The 21,854-nt window shown below is 47.2% G+C and overlaps 2 long non-coding RNA genes across 3 annotated transcripts; one reads left to right on the top strand and one right to left on the bottom strand.

The window, feature by feature from the left end:
* The first annotated feature begins 1,417 nt into the window (after positions 1-1,417).
* On the top strand, positions 1,418-15,245 carry LOC109498198. 2 transcript variants are annotated; one of them, XR_002741234.2, is made up of 3 exons: positions 1,418-1,648; positions 2,013-2,084; positions 15,154-15,245. It is a non-coding gene; the product is annotated as an uncharacterized LOC109498198 (long non-coding RNA). The 2 variants fall into 2 exon arrangements; XR_002154877.2 differs by lacking the exon at positions 15,154-15,245 and adding an exon at positions 3,432-3,792 and having other exon boundaries at positions 1,418-1,585.
* On the bottom strand, positions 2,540-11,468 carry LOC123384297. Its single transcript, XR_006595138.1, has 4 exons — positions 11,257-11,468; positions 10,938-11,113; positions 8,137-8,275; positions 2,540-2,890 (listed from the first exon to the last, which is right to left on the bottom strand). It is a non-coding gene; the product is annotated as an uncharacterized LOC123384297 (long non-coding RNA).
* Positions 15,246-21,854: the final 6,609 nt, after the last annotated feature.

Here is a 21,854-nt window from a genome sequence, read left to right as displayed (position 1 = left end):
CTAGCGTGGAATAGGGAGAATACGGCTGAACTACGACTTAGGGGAACTGCCTTGAGTAGTGACTCTGCTACTTCCTAGTTGGACGACTTCAGGCAAGTTATTTAATCCATTTGAGTTTGAGTTTCTGGCATAAAATATGTGTCCTAATTAATCTGAGGCTTATTAAGAGAATTGCATGAGATCACACAGATGAAAATACTTGTAAACGGGAGCCACAAGGTGGACAATTTTTGTGCTATTGAAAAAAATACAATGAATAAGTCCGGTTATTGTAGCAGAGTTTTGTCATGTTCTATTTCATCTCTCCTTCTCTTTCTCTTCTGCAGTCACCACCCAAATACCGGCTCTTATGGAGCTCATGTCAGAGTGGGGGAAATAGGCAAACGGAAATAGGACGCTGTATTAACACGCATACATAGGTAGCTGGCGATTTGCCCAAAGCCTATGCTTCTCTTTGTACAGTGTAGAATTGTTACCGTCTCAACAGGAGCGAGGATTACATTTTCCTGCCTTCCTTGTATCCAAGAGTGGCCATATGATTACTTCCTGCCCATGGATTGTAGGTAGAAGTGATGTATGTTGCTTCTGAGTGGAGCGTTTAAGGAGTGGGTGGGTGTTCTCCATTTTTCTCTCTTTCCCTCTGTAGTTTGAGAGGGAGGGACTTTGAGGCTGTAAAGGATGGCAGGTTCACAAGATGGAAGGAACCTGGGTTCTGGAATCACCGTGTGGAAGGAAGCCATTCGCTGACCAGGAACATCACCCTGGGCTGATACAGGAGTGAGAAATCAACTTCTGTTGTCTTAGTCTGCTGAAATGGCCTCATTTTCCTTACATGAAACATTAGTATTTTCCAGTTGACCCCCTTACTCCTAGTCACACAAATAATCTTCCTCTGGATCCACCTGCTTTAAACAGAGCAGCGCAGGGGTTATAAATACCCATAAAGTTGTTTATCACAGCAAGAACTAAAAAAGTGCCTGTTTTCTTTCTTTCTGCCGTTTAAGCACCAACAATATCTGCCACAGTGTAAACACCCCACACATCGTCTTTATTGAATTGAATCAAGGGTGCTAGGAAATACATTAAATTGACTAAAAGAAGGTACACTTTATTTTAAACGTGGAGCTGTGAGGGCAACTAGTATCTTAACCAGTTGCACGAAACAGTTGGTCCACCGGTGATGCAGAAGGAAAGAGCTGGTTTGTGCCATGTGGTGACATCTAACAGATACCACCAGGTGTTTCTGACTTGTTGCTGGGTGACCGTTGTTTCACATTTAAGGTCACTGGCCACAGACACCTGCATTTTTGCATGTTATTGCTGAGACCGCAAAAGCCCGCTGAGGGGTTAAGCAATTTGCCTAAGGTCACATGATAGGTAAGAGGAGGGAGACGGGTTTCCATCCGGGTCTGTCTGACCCCACAGTCCAGCACTGGCCACCACCACGTTTCACAGCAGAACATGGAACTCTTGACTTGTGTCAGTGACACGAGTGTGACATTGGGATACAAATCATTACTGTGGTGCACTTCTGGGCCCCAGGCTGTGTGGTTGGACTGACGCTGGGCCTTTGTTGAAGGTTCAGGTCAGTTGGGAAGTGGGCTTGAAAAGAAGAAGGAGAAGGAAAGGCAGAAAGAGAAGGAGTGGGGTGAGTGTGTGGGGGGGAGGAGGTGGGGGAAGTCGATTTCAGGCTGTATTAAGCATATTCTAATGCCCATTAAGGCATGTTCTTTTTGGGTGTTTCAGATGACTGGTGGTCTCCCTATAATGACAGAATTCCCAAACCTCATCTCCCACTGAAGGAACCTGATAGTATGTAGATCAGGCTTCAGGCTCCAGCCTCCAAGAAAGATTAGAGAAATGACCCTTTAGACCTGTTTCCTCGTCACTTGATGGGGCTTTGGAATGCCGGGCAGACTGGATGGCATTGAGGCTGGCTTGGAGGGCTTAGAGGGGCTTCAGACGCTGGTATACCCAGGATAGTAAAGCCAAGATTTCTTTTTTTTCCCTAGGCTGATGTCCAGTAACCTGCTGACCGATCTAGCCTGGGTCTCTGGCTCAACTCATTCCTCTGGAAGAGATGGGTATGAGAAATGCCACTCAAGGACTGAATACAGGGGCTTTGGGGGTAGAGTTTCAACAGGGGTGTTGAGAAAGTAACTAGAAATAGGAGATATCCACAATTAGATTATGATTAAGGAATTAAGTCTTTGTAAATTAATTTCTACCTTCCATGTTTGCATTTTAAAATTTTTCTTTCTTTACTGCTAATGGTAGGCTGATTTATTGGCTCAGGTTCTTCACTCCTCCCAGGTATTCACATGCTTTTTCCCTGTGATTCTGCAGTTCCTTCCACTAGAGATAACTTGTTGTTGTCATGTGACTTGTTTTGGCCAATGGGCTGTTAACAGACATCCAAGCAGGCACTTGACATCTACTTGCATGGTTGGGCTTAATTTTTCATACATTCCCCGCCCCCCCCCCCCCCCCCCCCGCCATCATGAGAATATGCCAAGTTAGCCCACTGGTCTAAGGAGGATAAGAGATGCATGGAGCAGATCTGGTCCCAGTTTGCAGCTTAGAGCTGCCCAGATGAGCTCAGCCTGTATCAGATTGGCTCCAGCCAATACACAAATGCACAAGTGAAATGCATGCTTTTTATTGTGTGCTGTTGACATTCTATGGTTGTTTGTTACGTTACCAACATAACATATGTTATCAACAGCTGATTGATACATTACTAGAAGTTTCTTTTAATGCATTCTAATGCTTTCTTTGGTGAATTTATAAGTAAAATAATTTGACAAACCTTGGGCAGGATACCTCCTGGATTTAGATGTTCCCAAGTTCAGAAAGCCTTCTCTACATTCTGGCGAGGGCTGAGGCAAGTCTGGAAAGGAAGGAGTTGGGAGACACTGATCACTCTAGAATAAGAATCTGTTATTACACCTTGAATAAATAGTTCGTTGTACATGAAATACTCCTTTTATCTTTAGGTTAAAACTTTAGGGTGCTTAACTCTGATGACGTAAACAGACTGAGAGGGAGTTTTTGGATGTGCCTGGAATTTGCACAGTCTGAAATACCAGACTGTGGAGACTCTACGTGAATCTCAGGATTGGGAAAAACTCTGTTGCCTTCAAATCCATCCTCCTGCTTTCAGAAAGGACCGTATATATATTTTTAAGTTTACTTATTTATTTTGAGAGAGAAGCACAAATGGGGGAGGGGCAGAGAGAGGGGGGGAGAGAGAGAGAATCCCAAGCAGGCTCCATCGGTACTGTCAGTGGGGAGCCTGATGCCGGATTCAGACTCACGAACCATGAGATCATGATCTGAGCCGCAGTCAGCTGCTTAACCAGCTGAGCCGTCCAGGCGCCCCAGGAAGGATCATATTTTTAAACATAGTATTTTTTTTTCTGATTTGGCAGAAATACATCCCATTTTGGAAAATACAAGAAGCAATAACGAAAAAAATGAAAATAATCTATAATCCTACTAGCCAAAGATAACTACAATCAACATTTTGGGATTTTCCCTGTGACTTTTCAAAATGTATTTTATCCTGCTTATTGTTAGCGCATGACTTTATATCTTGAGGATTTTTTCATGTTGTGACTTTGTAAACATCCGTTTCACGGAAGAAGGGCAAAATGAATATTTTGAAGACTTAGGAAATAATTTCTGAAGTTAATTGCACCAATTTATAGTCTTACCTGATATATGTGAGAGTTTCTTTCCTTTTTTTTTTAACTTTAGGTTAAATGAAATTACATTAAATTTTTACTTTCATTTTTGGAGAGTTTCTATTTCACTTTTCCCAATATACTTTGCGGATGCGTTAAACATCTTTGCTGTTAAAACAAAATTTTTTTAAAAAGGTATTTTATAACAATTCTTTGAAGTCTGTGTCGATTCCATGCCTCCTCTGGGGTTGCTTAGTTGGCTGGAAAAACAACCATGCTGGTTGGTTTCACTTAACTCCATAACCAGTGATCTCAAGTGAGCTTTTGTTTTTGCCTGGCAATCTGCCTCCATTTTCCACTCTCCTAAACTATTTCACACCTTCTCCTCTTTCCTCCAACCTTCGTCTCCCTCCTCACTCTCTGCTGATGATCTCAGTCCATATTTCATTGAGAACATGAATAGAGCTCCCACATGCTACCCTGGCCATCCTGCTTGTATTGATGCCCATTTACTCTACTCTATCATGATGCGCATGATCTGAGATCAGTCCCTTTTGATGCTCTCTAGATTTAATCCTTTCTTGCCCACCTAAGCACTTCACTCTGGCAAGTCTCTTCTCTTTCTCCTACATTATTATTCCAGTTATCATAAAAACATGCTCTAATGTCTCGTATCTTAAAAACAAACCTCCAAACCTCCATTGACTTCACATCTCCCTCCCACATCTAGCTACTGCCTCTCTTTTGTCCTTTACAGCAAAGTCTTCAAAAGATTTGTGCCACTGTCTCTGCTTCCTCTCCTCCCCATTCTCTTTTGGCTACACTTAATCAGGTTTCACTCTGCCCAAAGGGCCATTGTCAAGGTCCCCAGTGATCCCATGTTGCCAGTGGTCAATGCATCTTCTCCACCTCTGTAGCATTTGACACAGTCGGTCATTCCTGAAGACTTGCTTCATACTGGCTTCTGAGATACTGCTGATTCTCCTGCCTACTGGGCGCTTTTCTCAGAGTCTTTGCAGTTTCTCTGTATCTCCATATCTTAAGGTTGGAGGCTCCAAGGTTTAGCCCTTGGACCTCCTCTCCTCTTTATTTACTTTCATTGCCTTTTGACCAGTTCAGTCTCATGACTTTATATGACATCTACATCCTGATGACTCCAAAATTGATATCTCCAGCATGATCTTCTCCCTGAGCCCCTGACTCATGCATCCAACTGCCTGCGTGACTTTGCCAATTGATAATCTAACATCTCAAAATTATCACATCCAAACCATCTCCTGATTCCGTCCTTATCATCAATACGCAGTCTTCCTCAGGCAAACACTCTCCTTCCACGAATTTGCTGAGGCCCAAAACTTTGGAGTCAGCTTTGATTCTTCTCTTTCTTTCATACTTCTGATCCAGTCTGCCAGGGATTCTGTTGACTCTACTTCCAAAGGATGCCACATCCCCCTCTCACTCCCTTCAGCACTTCCAGCCTGGTCTGAGCCACTACTGGTTCTCACCTGGATGACTGCAAAGCCTCCTGGTTAATCTCCATCATTCGGCCTTTCCCATTCCCCCTTTTCCCCACATCTATCCTCCACACAGTGGCTGACTCATCCTTTTAAAGCTAAATTCAGATCATGTCACTCCTCCTGGCAAAATCCTCCCATGGCTTGCCGTCCACCCCACACAGGGTAAAGCCAAGGTCCTGGCCTACAGGCCCCGTGCCCACCAGTCCCTGCTGTTCTCTACCTTCATCTCCTCCTGCCGCCCCCTTGCTCGCTGTGCTCCAGCCAAATGGGCCTCCTTGCTGTTCCTCAGGCATGCTCAGCTTAGGGCCTTTATGCTCACTGTTTACGCAGTCAGGGTGTACTTCTCCAGCTAGCTCATTGCTTTAGCCTCCTTTCCTTTTTGCCTCTATTCCTGGGTGTCCCGGAAGGGGCCACCGTGAAAAGCCCTTTACAGAACGGAGTAACAGATCAACCAGAGGATAGATGCAGGTGTTCTTGTCAAGGGGACTACAAGAGAGTGCCCCCACTGACTGGGGGTATCTGCTACGAACCCACTCCTGCCCCACGAGAGGAAGATTCAGTTTCCAACACCTTCTCGTCTCAGAGAGAGCCATGTCAGTTTATGATAGTACCTGACAAGGAGGTTTCTTTCCCCCCTAATGCCTCACTTCTCCCCTCCTCCCCACCCCCCACCCACTATCCCAGGAGGGGTCAGAAATGATGGGGAACAAGATGGTGAAGGAGGGGTAAGAGAGGAGTAAACATAAAATGTTATTAAGGTCTTTATCATGTCTTAATATTTTCAAAGAGAATGAACACTTTTACTTTATACTTGTTTCATTGACACTTATTTAATATTTAATTAAAATCATCCATTCAAATTAAAAATATCTATCAAATAAAGATGAAGTGAGATGACATGTTTTGCCGCAGACCTGAGCTGAATGGTGCAGCCCAACCCATTGCAGACTATTTTCACCTCCTGAGCGTCTCTCAGGGCAGCACTGGCTGTGGGAAAAAGTCTGGGGGCAGAGCCTGGGAGCCACAGGTAGGACAATGGAGACAAATATCTTCCTGTTTTTCCCTAATGCTCTTCACTTTTTCATGTTTCACAGAAATCTGTTTTCCAACAGTATGTCAGAAGCTGAGTTTTAAAAAAAAAAAATTTTTTTTTGGTGTTTATTTATTTTTTTTATTAAAAAAATTTTTTTTAACGTTTATTTATTTTTGAGACAGAGAGAGACAGAGCATGAACAGGGGAGGGGCAGAGAGAGAGGGGGACACAGAATCGGAAACAGGCTCCAGGCTCTGAGCCGTCAGCCCAGAGCCCCACGCAGGGCTTGAACTCACGGACCATGAGATCGTGACCCGGGCTGAAGTCGGACACTTAACTGACTGAGCCACCCAGGCGCCCCTGGTGTTTATTTTTGAGAGAGAGAGACAGAGTGCGAGCTGGGAAGGGGAAGAGAGAGGGGGAGACACAGAATCTGAAGCAGCTCCAGGCTCCAAGCTGTCAGCACAGAGCCTGATGCAGGGCTCGAACTCACGAAACGCGAGATCATGACCTGAGCCAAAGTCAGAAGCTTAACCGACTGAGCCACCCAGGCTCCCCAGCAGCTTAGTTTTTTAACCAGAAGCAAGAAACACATCATCTGAGCACTGGAGCTGAAATAAATTTTTCTTTAGCAGCTCAACAAATAGTAAGAAAAGGCTCGCTCTATGCCAGGCCCCATGCTGGAGATAGCAATTAGGATAAGATTACTGTGGCCCCTCTCAGGGGATCAGACAGGGCATCAGGTGATATTGTGTGAACGGGGGCCTGGACAGGAGGTGCAGGAAAGGAATTCCAGCTTGTGCTATCAGGGAAGGCTTCCTGGAGGAAGTGGATATACACAAAGATTTGCAGACAGACACTGTGAGTGGATACAGCCAGGAGAAGGAGAGAAGAGTGTTCCAGCTGCAGGGGATCAGAAGATATCCCCCTCACTTGTCATATGCAGCTTTAGTATATGGATTATTCTGAGCTGAAGGCACTTCAATAGCGAATGCAGTAAGGGCTCCCTGACTTTCCCCTTTCTACCTAAAAGTGGGCGATAAAATTTCCCCTGAGAGAAATGCCCTCCCTGTACCAGGATGAGAACCTTCTTATCACTGGAGAGTGTAGAGAGTTGATGCTGGAAAGGCTCTGTACAAACCAGCCCACTAAAATAACTTATCTTTTATTGGTTTCCCCCATGTATTTCCCAGTCACTGCCGCACAATTTACTGTCCCCAGCCCGAGGCACCTTGTCTTACCACATTCCCACAATTGGTCAGGCTTTGGGGCCCAATGCCTTCTTTAGGCCTTTATTTTCCTTTTGAGGACTTGCACGTACATGTAAAAATATCAGATAAAATGTGTGCGCTTTTCTCCTACTGATCCGTCTTACGTCAGTTTAATTCCTAGCTCCACCTTAAGAGAGCCGAAGGAAATTATTCCTTCTCTTTTTTTTTCAGTGTTTATTTATTTTTGAGAGAGAGAGTGTGTGTGTGAGCGAGGAAGGGGCAGAGGGGGGGGGGTGGCAGAGAATCCAAAGTGAGCTCCATGCTGACAGCAGTAAGGTTGATGAGGGGCTCAAACCCATGAACCGTGAGTATAGGACCTGAGCAGAAATCTGACATTCAACTGACAGTCACCCAGGCACCCCAAATTATTCCTTCTCTATACAGCTGAGGATGCATCATGAGGGTGGCACTGAGGGCCTGAGAGGCTAATCATCCCTGAGCCTGAGGAGAGTTGATAAACGTTGCAACCTGCCCTCGGCTGTCTTGTGGCGAAATGGGGCATCCGGTGCCTGCACCTGGGCCATTCCCTTTGAGCCCATGCGTGGTGACCGTGGTCGTTACGGAGAGGTCCCCAAGGAGCAGGAGTTCTGGAGGACATGGGACTGGGCCTTCCAGCTGAGTCTACTCACCATGAGCTTTTTACTCTTCTGCCAATGTGGGGCGATCCAGGGACTATTTTGTCAAGGGAAATGGCAGGTGTGCTTAAATACTTAGATGCAGTTCGGTTGATCGGCTGTTTTAGTCCTCAGGAACAGGATGGAGACCGTTCTGTGGAGAGGTGATGGAGAACGTTCTGTGGAGAGGTGATGATAGGGTGTTGGAGCCAGAAGCTCATTCTGGAGCATGGTGCATGGCCCCAGAGGGCACTCCTGGTGGGTGTGTGGCTGGAGGCTCTCAGAGGCTGGGGAAGTCTAAGGACGTCAGGGACCTCTATCAAACGGGGCTGACAATGAGTGGGGGGGAGCAGACCAGCAGCGTGGGAGTGACGATGGGGTTTGGAGACAGACAGTTTGGCCTGGGGCTAGCCTTGACTAAATAATTATAACTAATGCTATGAAGCGTTTATATGCTAGAATCCTTCCAAAGTGTTTCACATATATTAACTCAATACACTCCCGTGGTTACTTAGGGAAACTGAGGCATGGGAGGGTTAAGTAACTTCCCTAGTACGCAGCTTGTTAGCAGCAGAGCCAGGATTTGAACTCAAGCTATCTGACAGTACCTGCCTCTCAGTGACACTGGAAGATAATCACGATGACATTAACATGCACGTGGTATGTGGTTTATTCTGGAATTGTTCTGGGTTCTGGAGAGTCAGCACTGAACAGGAGCAACATAGTCCCCGCTCTGTGGGGCTGATAATCTAGTGGAGAGATAGACAAGAGAACCACGCAACAAACAGATCAAAAATAACTTTAGAGAGTGACACATGCTAGAGAAAGTTAAGGCAGGGGGCTGTGACAGAGGAGGACAAGAGAGGAGTTCAGAGAACACTCACTGAACAGATGACTGCATGAATGAGCAGTTGGGGGCTCGGAGGCCAACAGGTACCTCATAAATTAAGACAACCCTAAGCACCTGACGCTCACAGTCTGCAGCCTGAGGTGTGTTTTTAAAAAAATCTTTTCCCCATTTGTCCAGTGATGTCAGACTTTTAGTCTGGTTATTTCATTATGCATTTATTCTATCATTAAATGTATTACTGCTTATACTCGAAAAGAGATCCCTTTGGGAACAAAGAATCATACTTTTGAATAATAATATTCGCTCTGCTAAGCATCCTAAAGCTACTGGTCTTTCTCAAGAAAAGTTTATCATCAGTTTATCATTGATGTTATCATTCTGGGATGGGTTGTGAGTGGAAAGGGAAAGTATCCCAATTTTTTAAAAAATGTTTATTTATTGGGGCACCTGGGTGGCTCAGTCAGTTGGGCGTCCGACTTCAGCTCAGGTCATGATCTCGTGGTTCACGGGTTCAAGCCCCGCATCAGGCTCTGTGCTGACAGCTCAGAGCCTGGAGCCTGCTTTGTGGATTCTGTCTCCCTCTCTCTGCCCCTTCCCAGCTCATACTCGGTCTCTCGCTCTCTCAACAATAAATATACCATTAAAAAAATTTTTTTAATGGTTTATTTATTTATTTTTGAGACAGAAAGTGGGAGAAGGACAGAGGAAGAGAGGGAATCCCAAGCAGGCTCCGCGCTGTCAGCACAGAGCCCAACATGGGCTCGAACTCACAACCGTGAGATCATGACCTGAACTGAAATTGAGTCAGATGCTTAACTGGCTGAGCCACCCAGGTGCCCCTCAATTTTAATGCAACTCAAAGTAAATCCCAGAGAAAGGTCAGTGCCTTTGCATGGGACCTCCCTCTGCAAAATAAACATACGGAGCATAGAAGCATTTCAAGAGTTCTGTGGGGACAATGTCACTGGCTCGCAGGTAGTGGAGTGTCACACAAGGCCCGCACCCACCAGCCCTCTGAGCTTTAAAATCTGCAGGAGAGGGTCCCGTCATATCTCCTAGTTAACATCTGGGTCGCTTAAAGGAGAGTGGCAGGTAGGGAAGGTCGGTGCCCTGTGGTCTGGGACACCAGGCCCCACACTGGGTTCTCACCATCCCTTCACTGTCCCTCGGGGTCCAGCACAGGCACCCGGCAGTGAAGATCCTTGCTTTCTGTGCCTCCCCGCTCCCTTCTGTCCCCAATCCTGTCTCTGGTCATCACCTGGTTGAGGGAAGGGCAGGTTAACTGTAGCAGCGGTGGGGAGAGGGGCCAGTTGGTGGAGCTCAGACTCTTGGGTCAGCAAATCTGGCCTCAGGTGTGGGAACAGGAAGGACAAGGCAGGGAGCAGCTGGCAGTGGGCAAAAACCACGAAGTTCCAGTGAGTCCTGCTGGTGTGGAGATAGCAGGATTGTGGTGGTGAGTCAGGTGACAGGGGTGAGTCAGGTGACAGGTACGAGGGCTTTCTCTAGGAGCAGGTTTCAGAGGAGAGCACAGGTAGGGAAGGCACAGCCTCATCGGCTGACCGCGGTGAGCGTGGAAGAATTATGTCATTTCTCCCGGCCTCAGTTTCGTCATCCGCAAAAGGATGACTATGTTCTTCTGCACCTGACTGGGCTTCCCGTTGAGGTGAGGTGGTTACAGCGATGGCGGGCCTGGGCTCCGGGCAGGCTGCTCCTGCAGCAGGGTGCAGGTTGGGTTCTCCAGCCGAGGCACCAGTGAGGCCTGGGCCTGGAAGGTCAGAACTGGGCCTCAGGGTCAGGAAGGTGTCTTGTTAAATAAATTTGGAGGGAAACACCACATGATATGGCCCCTTCTTGCAAAGTTCTAAAACCTCGATCCTATTAATGGCTTTCAGAGTCCTGCAGTTCAGAAGCCTTTTTAGCTTCACTGGTTCTCGTATTCACTTCCCCCCTTTCCCTGAGTACTTACTAACAACCCCAGGAACTATCCATGCCAGAGCCTTTTCGGTTTAAAATTCTCCACCTTCCTGCTTCCTCTGGAGAGCGTCGGTCTTAGGGTTGGGTCTGGGACAGAGGCTATGGCAGCAGCCCGGCCGTGGGAAACACTGTAAGAGCATGGGGTGGGCCTGACACTATTTTCTTTCCCTTAAAAAAAAAAAAAAAAAAGACCTCTTAATTCTGAATAACTGCAGATTTATAGGAAAGTTGCAAAGATAGTATAGACAGTTCCCATATGCCCTTCAGCCAGCTTCCCGTAATGTTAATGTCTTACACATACACCACAGTACCTTTGTCAAAGCTAAGAGGTGAACATCGCAAGGGTACACTTGACTGTCTATAGACTTCATTCCCATTGCACCAGTTCTTCTACTCCGTCTTCTTTCTGTTCCAGGACCCAATCTGTAACACCACATGACATCACGACATTTAGGTCATTTTCCTTCTTCGTTCCTTATCTCTCCCACCCCACATTTCAGTGTGTGTGTGTGTGTGTGTGTGTGTGTGTGTGTGTGTGTGTCCCCGTCCCTCCTGGTTCTCCCGTCTCGTGGATGGGACAGGGAGACTAAAGTAGGTGAAGGGGACAGTGAAGTGAGTGCAGGAGTCCTCTGTATTGGGGACAAGTTCCCATGATGCCTTTTGTGAGGTGAGCAGTGACTGCAGGAAGAGAAGTCCACAATGTGGCCAGATGGAGAGGGACCTGGGGAACCTGCTCACCCATGATGAGCAGGCAGAGGAAGCTGAAGCCGGGCAGGCTGAGAGGGCAGCTGTCTGCCTCTGGGGAGTAACAAGACAGAGAAACCCATGAAGCTTGAGGAGCCACTTCTGGAGGACAGTAGCCCCAACTATTCCCATCTCAGTCGTGGCTGCAGGTGGAGTGTGCCTGTGAGACAGCAGAACACTGGCCCTGTTACCTGAGAGCCAGATGGTTCACTCAGGCTCCACGCTGTAATTCAAGGCAACTGGCCAGGTGAGGGAGAGCTCAGGCACCAAGGTGGTATGGTGGGGTTGTCACTCAGAGTGTGGGCTCCAAGGTGACTGAAACAAGCTAACCACCCCATTCCACGCACAGATGAAGGATGAAAGCCAGGTGAACATAGAACAGGCTGTGTAAGCTCCAGAGCTGTGTGGAATAACAGGGAGAGACACTTCTGGAGTTCTGTGAAGCCTGCCCCATACAGAAGTGGAACAGACACTTCTGGATGCCTGCCCAACATGGATTTACACCCTTCCTCCTTGCTAACTCAACTCCGACTTACTTCAGGTCTCTGCTCCCTGGCTAAAAGTCTAAAAGGCAGGGGCACCTGGATGGCTCAGTTGGTTAAGCAACCAACTCTTGATTTAGGTTCAGGTCACAGTCTCATGGTTTGTGACTTCAAGCCCTGTGTCGGGCTCTGTCCCAAGCAGTGTGGCACCTGCTTGGGATTCTCTCTCTCCCTCTCCCTGCCTCTCCCCTGCTCATGCTCTCTCTCTCTCAAAATAAATAAATAAAACTTTAGAAAGTCTAAAAGGCAAATGCTTCAGGGAGGCTGGTTTCTGGGAGCCATATTATGTTCCCATACTGTTTGCCAGGGATTGGTTTAAGCATGGGCATGTGGTACAATTCTGGCCAACAATGTAGATGTGAGGAGTAGTCCTCTAGAGATGGGTGTGGGTGTTCTGGAAAAGTTTTCCTCACTCTCAAAGAGACTCAAAGGTGAAATGGCTTTCTGTTCTGAATCTTGGCAATGGAGTGCCTTGGATGCAATATCTGGAACTTTGGCAGCCATCTTGTGACTGAGAACAGTGAGCCTACAAGAATGGACTGATGGGTGGGGCGCATGGCTGGCTCAGTCAGTATAGCATGCAACTCTTGATCTCAGGGTCTTGAGTTCTAGCCCCATGTTGCATATAGAGCTAACTTAAAAAAAAAAAAAAGAACAGACTGATCGGAAGAATCAACATCCTCTGTAACATCACTGAGTGGCCAAACCAACCCAGCTTGGTTGCAGCCACCTGCCTTTGGACTTTCCCTTGTGTGTAAGCCAGGTGAATTGGGTTTTTCTATTACTCTCTGGCACTGAATCACCCAGAGCCAGAAGATCTATGACCTGCTGGGGCCACTCCCAGCTCTCCCTCCTTGTCCTATGAATCCCCACCCTAGGTCTCTGTATTCATTTCCTATTGCTGCTACAATAATTTCCCAAAAACATAGTGACTTAAAACAAAACAGATGTATTTTCTTACCTTTCTGGAGGTCAGAAGTTTTTTTTAAAGTTTATTTATTTATTTATTAGAGAGAGAGAGAGAGAGAGAGAGAGAGAGAGAGAGAATCCCAAGCAGGCTCTGCACTGTCAGTGCAGAGCCCAATGCAGGACTTGAAACCCACAAACCACAAGATCATGACTTGAGCTGAAATCAAGAATTGGACACTTAACTGACAGAAGCCCCTGGGGCCCCTGGGGGTCAGAAGTTTAAAATCAAGGTGTTGCCATGTCGTATTCCTTCTGCAGGCTTCTGGAGAACACTGTTCTTTGCTCTTTTCAACATTCCTTTACTCGTGACACCTTCCTCCCATCACTCAAGATCTCTGTTTCCCTTATCACATCTCCTGTTGCTCACTCTGACCTCCCGCCTCCCTCTTGTAAGGACCTTTGTGATTGAGTTGGGCCCACAGATAATCCAGGATAGTCTCCCCATCTCCAGATCCTTAATTTAATCCCATCTACTGAGCTCCTTTGCCATGCAAGGTGACATCCTCTCAGGTTCTGCCAATTGGGGCATAGACATCTTTGGGAAGATGTTTTTCAGCCTAACACTCTCTCTCATCAAAGGTGATCCACACATCCCCTCGCAGCTCCACAGATGATGGTCATTCCTGTGTTGCTCCCTCCAGGGCATGACTTGCACAGACCGCCAGTCCAACCCTGTTCACCTGGTATTTCCCAATGCCGACTAGGGAGACTCTGCTTGAGTCTAGTATCTGCTCCTGGTGGGAGATGAGAGCCTGAGTCAGAAAGAGACAGGAATTGTGGATACAGAGTGAACTTCAGTTACTTCAAAGTGGAGAGAAATAGAGGCCTCGTGTGTTGTCAAGCTAAAAAAGATGTTGTCAGAGGCCTACCAGATGGCTTAAATGAGGTTCAGATTTTCCTTAGAAACTCACTGCTTTTGAGGACACTCTTTGACGTCAGAGCCCCAGAAAGTCTGAGATCAGGGTGCCTGGGCATCTCTCAGGGAATATGAGCATCAGAGTTGGACTCTAACACCAATAGGCCACTGATCTGTTTCTCATCCATTCTGGACACTTGGCTAGGTTTGTGGTGGGAAAATTCAGAAGAAATGCACAGTCAGCTTTGGGGAGATTTCCAGCCATTTTCCTCCTTTTTGCCACATGCTGGGCTTCTGGCCGGGCCAAGGAGTACCATGCATAAATCCCGAATGTATTCTCCACATTGCAGCCTGGAACATGTCTTCTGCCTTCAGCCTTTGCAGCACGTCTGGAGCAAAGGTCACCTTGACTATAAAATGACAGGTTGGGAACAGTCTCAAAGATTTACAGCTTCCAAATGCCATGGCTTGTGGTTGGGAAAGGGACACAGAAGAGAGATTTTTTGGAGCCAGAAACAATGAGGCCAGAGCATTTGAGGACTTCTTACCCTTAGCCCAACCTTGCAAAAGGATGTGGAGGAAGATGGGCAAAGTTAGCCTCGGGTGACCATCTCTCGCAGCCTGACACAGGTGGCATTTTTCTGGTGTCTTGGGTGATTCCATGTCTCCAATGCCTACCCTCTGTCTAGCCTCCTTTAAGGCAGCTCCATGGGTGGGAAGATGCACCAGCTTTGGTGTAGACCAGTCCCACTAAGAGAAGCAGATCAACAACCCAGGAGATAATGAACAAATTTTGTTTGGAGAATAAGCCACTTCTTGAGGGCAAAGCAACAACATCCTTTCGTTGGTCTAGATTCTAGTGCTCATACCTTTGCCTTGGTGAATCTCCAGAGAACTATGCACTTCCCCCCAAATGCTGTATTTACTAGATGAAAGAGGAAGAATAGAAGGGAGCATATGGGAACCTTTACCTACCAAAAGGTAAGCCCGGCAGATGATGCCATCAACAGCTGATGTGGATGGATCACCAGGGCTGGCACCTGCAGCCCTCAGTTGGCATGGTTCTGTCACACTGAAAGTCCTTCTTGCCTTCTCAGGTCTCATTTTTCCCAGCTGGATTATGAAATCTCTGCCTTTTCCACCCAAAGCAAGTTGTGGTACATCAATCGGTTAAGGTATGTGGCAAAAGAGCCCTTTGGAAGAGAATGTTGACCTGGCAATCTTGTACTCAGGGGAGCAGGACCAGCACAGCGTGTCTTGCTGTCTAGTGCTGACTGTCTCCAAGCCCCACAGTCAGTGTGAATCTCCCTCAGAGACCACACATGTAACTGGGGTGGGGAGGCTTCTGGGAAGGCGTCAGGCTTCTAGACACAGTTATAAGTGAATGAAAAGTCCTACAATGTGGACACTCAGTGGACTGAGGAGGTGGCTCTCATGAATGGTTTTGGCTCTTGTCAGTGTCATGGTTGGAAATTCACCCTGGTTCATTCAGTTGTTTTGGGTTCTGTGCCAAGGGTGGCTGGGGAGATCCCTGAGGATTCCCTAGATGTACAGGGTCTGATTCATCCTGCCCCAGCCCAGGGTGATGACAGACATGGTCTGATTTCAGGCAGGGAACAACAAACCAGTGTTAATAAGAGAGAAACCTACTAGATGCTTCTGGAAGCATTTCAACTTTGTGCTCTTCCCTTATCTCCTTTCCCATACTCAATGGCAAAATAGCTAGAAAACCACAGGCTCCAAGGAGTCTCTGGAGAGGGGGTGGTGGTGGTGGTTAGAGCTTGTTTTCTAGAAAGCCAAGATAAAATGGGGAGCAGGCACACACATCCACATTGGGACATTTTGCTTCAGTGATGGCAGAAAGCTGGCTACTGTCTTGAGATCTGAAAATGGGAGATAGGGTGTCAGGTATTAGGGTGGAGGGAGATCCTCAAGAGTGCAACCACTGGGAGGCCATTCTGTCTACACTGTCCACTGGCTAAGGACACTGGATACTTGATACACCCCTGAGAGGCAGACTTTGGGGAAGATGGTATAGAAGAATTCCCCCTCTAGGCAAGAAAATGCAAGAGCCTCCTTCAGTCGGGGTTCATAGTTGCAAGCAAAAGCAACTAACCCTGGCTGATTAAGTGGGGAGAGAATTCATGAGCAAGACATTGAGCACCTGGTTTGGAAGCTGCACACCAGGGATAGCACCGCAACTCCTGTCGTAAGACCTGCATATGAAGAGACATTTGCTCTGCTGAAGGGCCCACAGCCAACACCCCAACACTGGGCACTGGGTGCTGGCTGGACACAGAGCCCCTGCGGCCTCTAGAAACTGGAGGCCCTGCTCCTATGACCGTCATCGCCCATTGCCAGAATACATTCTGAGCTCTTCCAGCTGCTCCTCGTAGGTGACAGAGCCCAGACCACTTACCTTGCCTACCTATCAGGGAGCTGGAGAAGCCAGTGTCTGGCCCTTTTGGTTTTTATAATGACGTGTGGGCTCTGCCTCACAAGGTGGGGGGGGGGGCACAGGCACAGAAAAAGGTGCCGGTCCTTAGGGACCAAACACAGATGACGGTTGTTCCCTTTAAGTCGTGAAGGGATAGGAAATGACTGCAGGGGCTTCTGATGCTGTCATACTTCTTCGCCTGGGAACCACTATAATCTGGCTTCTTTCACTCTGAGCTCACTGACACTGTTCTTGTTAAGGTCTCCTGTGATCTCCATCTTGCTAAAATCTGTGGTCATATCTCTGCCTCCATCTTGGTCAACCTCTTAGCAACATGTGCCACAGTTAGTCACTCCTTGAAACACTGTTTTCTCTTGGTTTCCATGACACCTCACTCCACTGGTCTCCCTCCACCCACCTCCTCCTCTGACGTCTTGGCTGGTTCGGTTTTCTCTGCCTGATCTCTGAGCATCGGTGTTCCCCAGACACGGTCCTGGCCCTTCTTTCTATCTTTGATATCTCCTCCATTAGCTCAGCTGTTCTTAGGACTTTAAACACCATCTACATCCTGATGGCTCCTGCATTTGTGTCTACAGTTCAGTTCTCTCCTTGGAACACCAGACTTGTATACTCAATTGCAATAAAAAAAAATCTTTTTAGTTGGAGATAATTTCAAACTTTCAGAAGGGTTGCAAAAATAAAAAATAGCACACAAAACACCTGTATTCCCTTTACCCAAATTCAGTTTTCAAACTTAGTAAATGTAACATTGCTGTAGTACCTTGATCTCATCTACCTATCATTCCTATTTCAGTTTTGTCATTTAGCCCAAAAATATTTCCTATGGCATTTTTTTCACCTTCAGTAAAGGATCTGGTCTAGGGGCGGACTTGGCACTGGATTGTCATGCCCCTTTGGCCTCCTTTTATCTGGAACATTTCCACAGCCTTTGTCTTTTATGACATTGACATTTTTGAAGAAAACAGTCCCCTTCCTATTTTTTTTTTTTAAATAGAACATTCCTCACTTTGGGTTTGCCTGATGTCTTCTCAGGATTAGCGTCAGGTTATTTATACTCTGCTGGAATACTGCCTCGGTTAGGCTGTGTTTTTCTCAGAGTATCACATCTGGGAGCACACGGTACCCCTTGCTGGTGATGTTAATTTTGACCATCTTGTCAAGGTGCTGTCTGATTGCTCCACTGTGCAATTACTGTTTTGTTTTGTTTTCTTTCCCTTGTAACTAACACATGGTCTATGGGGAGACATTTTAAAACCATGCAAATATCCTGTTCTCCATCAAAATTTGCCTCTAGATTTAATATCCACTGATGATTCTTGCCTGATTCATCCTGTGCTGGGATGATTGGAAAATGATGCTTTTAGTTTATATTTATAATTTTTAAAAAATTTTTCTTTAAGTTTATTTATTTATTTTGAGACAGAGACAGCATGAGTGGGGGAGGGGTAGAAAGAGAGGGAGAGAGAGTGAATCCCAAGCAGGCTCCACACTGCCAGTGCAGAGCCCGACGCAGGGCTTGAACCCCTGAAACCGTGAGATCACGACCTGAGCCGAAACCAAGAGTCGGACGCTTAACCAACTGAGCCACCCAGGTGTCCCTATATTTATAATTTTTTTTAAAGTTTATTTATTTTGAGAGAGAGAGAGAGAGAGAGCACAAGCAGGGGAGGGGCAGAGAGAGAGGGAGAGAGAATATCACAAGCAGACTCCATGCTGCAAGTGCAGGGCCTGACACGGGGCTCAGACCCACAAACTGAGATCATGACCTGAGCTGAAATAAAGAGTTGGATGCTTAACCGACTGAGCCGTCCAGGAGCCCCAAGAAAATGATGCTTTTCTAATTCCAGGCACCACCTACATGTTGTCATGTCAACCCCTGACATTCTGCTATGAGTAAGAGCCATCTTTCTCCCCCATCCATCCCTCCCTTCCTTCCCTCCCTCTTTCCTTATCAACTTATTACTGGTATGGACACATGAGTTTTTTAATGGTTTGTAATTCATTGATGCACTCACTTAGCTGTCACACAGTTCAAACTCAACATGTCCACAATGGAACTCTCAGTTTCTCACTACAAACAAATGAACCCCCCCCCCCCAACTTCATCTTAGTCTTCCTGTCCTAGGAAATGTCACCATCAGCCCCCCAGCTACTCAAGCCAGAAACTGATTCAATTCTTGCCTTTCTCTCAGCCTCTACACCTAATTGATATGCAAGTTCTGTTGGGTCGACCTTCAAAATACATCTTGAGCCACCACTGCCCCCCGCCACCGCCCCCCCATCTCTGTTTCTACCCCATGGCTCACATCCCTGCCACCCTCATCTCTCCCCTGAACTGCTACAATATCTCTCCCTACTCCACCACTGCCCTGATGCCCCCTCCCGTTCCTGTGCACACACTAGCCAGTGTGATGTTTAAAAAAAATTATAATCAGATCATGTGTCTCCCCTGCTTCAAACCCTGTGACGGCTTCTCGTTGCATCTAGAATAAACTGCGCCCTTTGGCACAGCCTCCGGATCTCTGCAGCCTCTTTGGCCACATCTCCACTGCTCTCCTCCGGGCCTGCTGGTGCTGTAGGGGGCCCACACACACTTAACACCCCAGGCACACGGCTGACTTGCCCTTGCCTACCTCGCCACATGACTTTCCCAGAGCGGTGGCTCAACAGGAGCCCAGGTTCTGGGGTGGTTTTCCACTGGATTTTCTCCCTATTGAGCAAGGGGTCATCCTCCCAGCGCTTGGATTCAAAAGTGGTGGTGGAGATGACTCACATGGGGCTTCATGTGCGAGAAAGCCATGGTTTGTGGTTTGGTTTGATTTGCCAGGCAAAGCAGGAGATTATGAGAAATGGGAGAGAGTTTTCACCAAAGTCAGTGACGGACAGAGGGCCGAGGGCCCTCTCTGAACCTGATCTTATCTCAGAGCGGGGACTGCACAAGCAGCCACGGGTTCAGGCGGCCCCCCTTGGCTCTTCCCAGGTGTGGCAAGGGTCTGGGGACCAGCGACCGTGGTGGCACCCTCATACCTTCTCTGGTCCCTGCAGACTTGGGGTTTTCATAGCTATTGACCTTGGTTGACGTGCTGGACTTTGACTTTTGGTTCTGTCCCTGGATGGTTGCTTTCTGGAGATGCTGGGTCACTCTCTCTTAATCTCAGCAACAAAACCAAAGGGAGACTTTCTCCTCTGGGTTCAAATGGGACTTCTGTTCAACTCTCACTCTGCCCTGTGCTACCCATCGCCGCTCATCTCCCAGTCTCCAGCCTCCCTGCCTGTGTAATGCCCCCAGGAACTTCGGCCTTCCCCTCAGCTCCATGAGCCACACTGCACGAGCTCTGTACCCCTGTCCTCTCAGGCCAAGACCTGGGCATTGGCCGTGCGCATGCTGGCAGTCCCACCTAGTCACTTCTTGAAGCACCTTGTTAGGACCGGTCCTTCCCAGTAAGCTTAAACTCAGAGGACTGGGCTTTGCTCCTGCAGAACAGGCCAGAGCTACGCAAACAACCTGACTCCCAGAGGGGCTCCCGGGTTGCCCTACAGGCTTCTGCATCTGGTGCATTTCTGCTTTGAAGCTTTGGAGTATTATTCACAGCTGACAGGCCCGGCTTCTGAAAGCTGAGGGCTGTCTTTGGGGGAAGAGCCTTTGGGCATTTCTGAGGCTGTCACCTCACCTCTGCCACTTACCAACTGTGTGGCCTAGCCCTTTCTGTACAGCTGGGATGGTTTGAGTCCTCTGGCACTGGAGCCGGGAGCATAAGTGAGGCCAACACACCATGAGTTCTTAATAATTGGGGGTTATTACTGCTGTTGCTACTGCCTACTCATTCCGTTTGTAATGATTTGTTTACTTTCTGTCTTCCCCAGGAGCTCCTTGCTCTGTTTCTGTCCCATCCTCCTCTCTGATTCCAGAGCCTGATTGTCAATACATATAGTTTGATGAAAGAAAGAAAGAAAGAAAGAAAGAAAGAAAGAAAGAAAGAGGAGGGAGGGAGGGAGAGAAGGAAAGAAGGAAGGAAAAGAAAGAAAGAGAGAAAGGAGGGAGGGAAGAAAGGAAGAAAGGAAGAGAAAGAAAGATAGAAAGAAAGAAAGAAAGAAAGAAAGAGAAAGGAGGGAGGGAGAGAGAGAAGGAAGGAAGGAAGGAAGGAAGGAAGGAAGGAAGGAAAAGAGAGAGAAAGGAGGGAGGGAAGAAAGGAAGGAAGGAAGGAAGAGAAAGAAAGAAAGAAAGAAAGAAAGAGAAAGAAAAGAAAGAAAGAAAGAAAGAAAGAAAGAAAGAAAGAAAGAAAGAAAGAAAGAAGAAAGGAAGAAAGAAGGAAAGAAAGAAAGAAAAAGGAGGGAGGGAGGGAGAGAAGGAAAGAAGGAAGGAAAAGAAAGAAAGAGAGAAAGGAGGGAGGGAAGAAAGGAAGAAAGGAAGAGAAAGAAAGATAGAAAGAAAGAAAGAAAGAAAGAAAGAAAGAAAGAAAGAGAAAGGAGGGAGGGAGAGAGAGAAGGAAGGAAGGAAGGAAGGAAGGAAGGAAGGAAGGAAGGAAGGAAAAGAGAGAGAAAGGAGGGAGGGAAGAAAGGAAGGAAGGAAGGAAGAGAAAGAAAGAAAGAAAGAAAGAAAGAAAGAAAGAGAAAGAAAAGAAAGAAAGAAAGAAGAAAGGAAGAAAGAAGGAAAGAAAGAAAGAAAGAAAGAGAAAGAAAGAAAGAAGAAAGGAAGAAAGAAGGAAAGAAAGAAAGAAAGAAAGAAAGAGAAAGGAAGAAAGAAGGAAAGAAAGAAAGAAGGAAAGAGAAGAAAGAAAGAAAGAGAAAGAAAGAAAGAAAGAAAGAAAGAAAGAAAGAAAGAAAGAAAGAAAGAAAGAAAGAAAGAAAACTTGTCATGACAAATAAGATGCTGTGAAAACTTCAGGCACAGAGGGACGCTTCATCTGGGGAAGGAAATGGACAGGCCTTTAGCAGCTCGTCTGGGACAGGTGGGGTGGGCAGAGGCCCAGGTCTGAGCATCTGGTGCAGTGGGAGAGCCTGGCTGCTGCGGGAAGGTCTCCAGGTGCTTCTCAAACCAGTGGCAGCACCTCAGCAGGGGCCTCCTCACTTCTGACCTCTGTGTGAAGTTTCAGCCACCACTGTGGTATGGATCTCCTCAGAGGAGGAGAACTGGCTGAACCGTCTTCCTGGAGCCTCAGACCCTCTCAGGGGCCTGGGTCTGAGCAGTGGGTGATGGCTGAGGAACCAGTCCCCAGAGAAAATGCCATCTCTTTCCCGTCAGCGTGAACCCTCACATTTACATCGTTGCCAAGCTGGAAATCACAGTCAACTCCCCTCAGTAGCCCCGACAGCCCCTGAAGAGAGAGGAGAAAAAAGCTC

Source organism: Felis catus, chromosome A1 (genome assembly GCF_018350175.1).
Source record: "Felis catus isolate Fca126 chromosome A1, F.catus_Fca126_mat1.0, whole genome shotgun sequence".
NCBI classification, from domain to species: domain Eukaryota; kingdom Metazoa; phylum Chordata; class Mammalia; order Carnivora; family Felidae; genus Felis; species Felis catus.
Note: the sequence above shows the minus strand (reverse complement) of the source record. Positions and strands in the feature narration are given on the sequence as shown.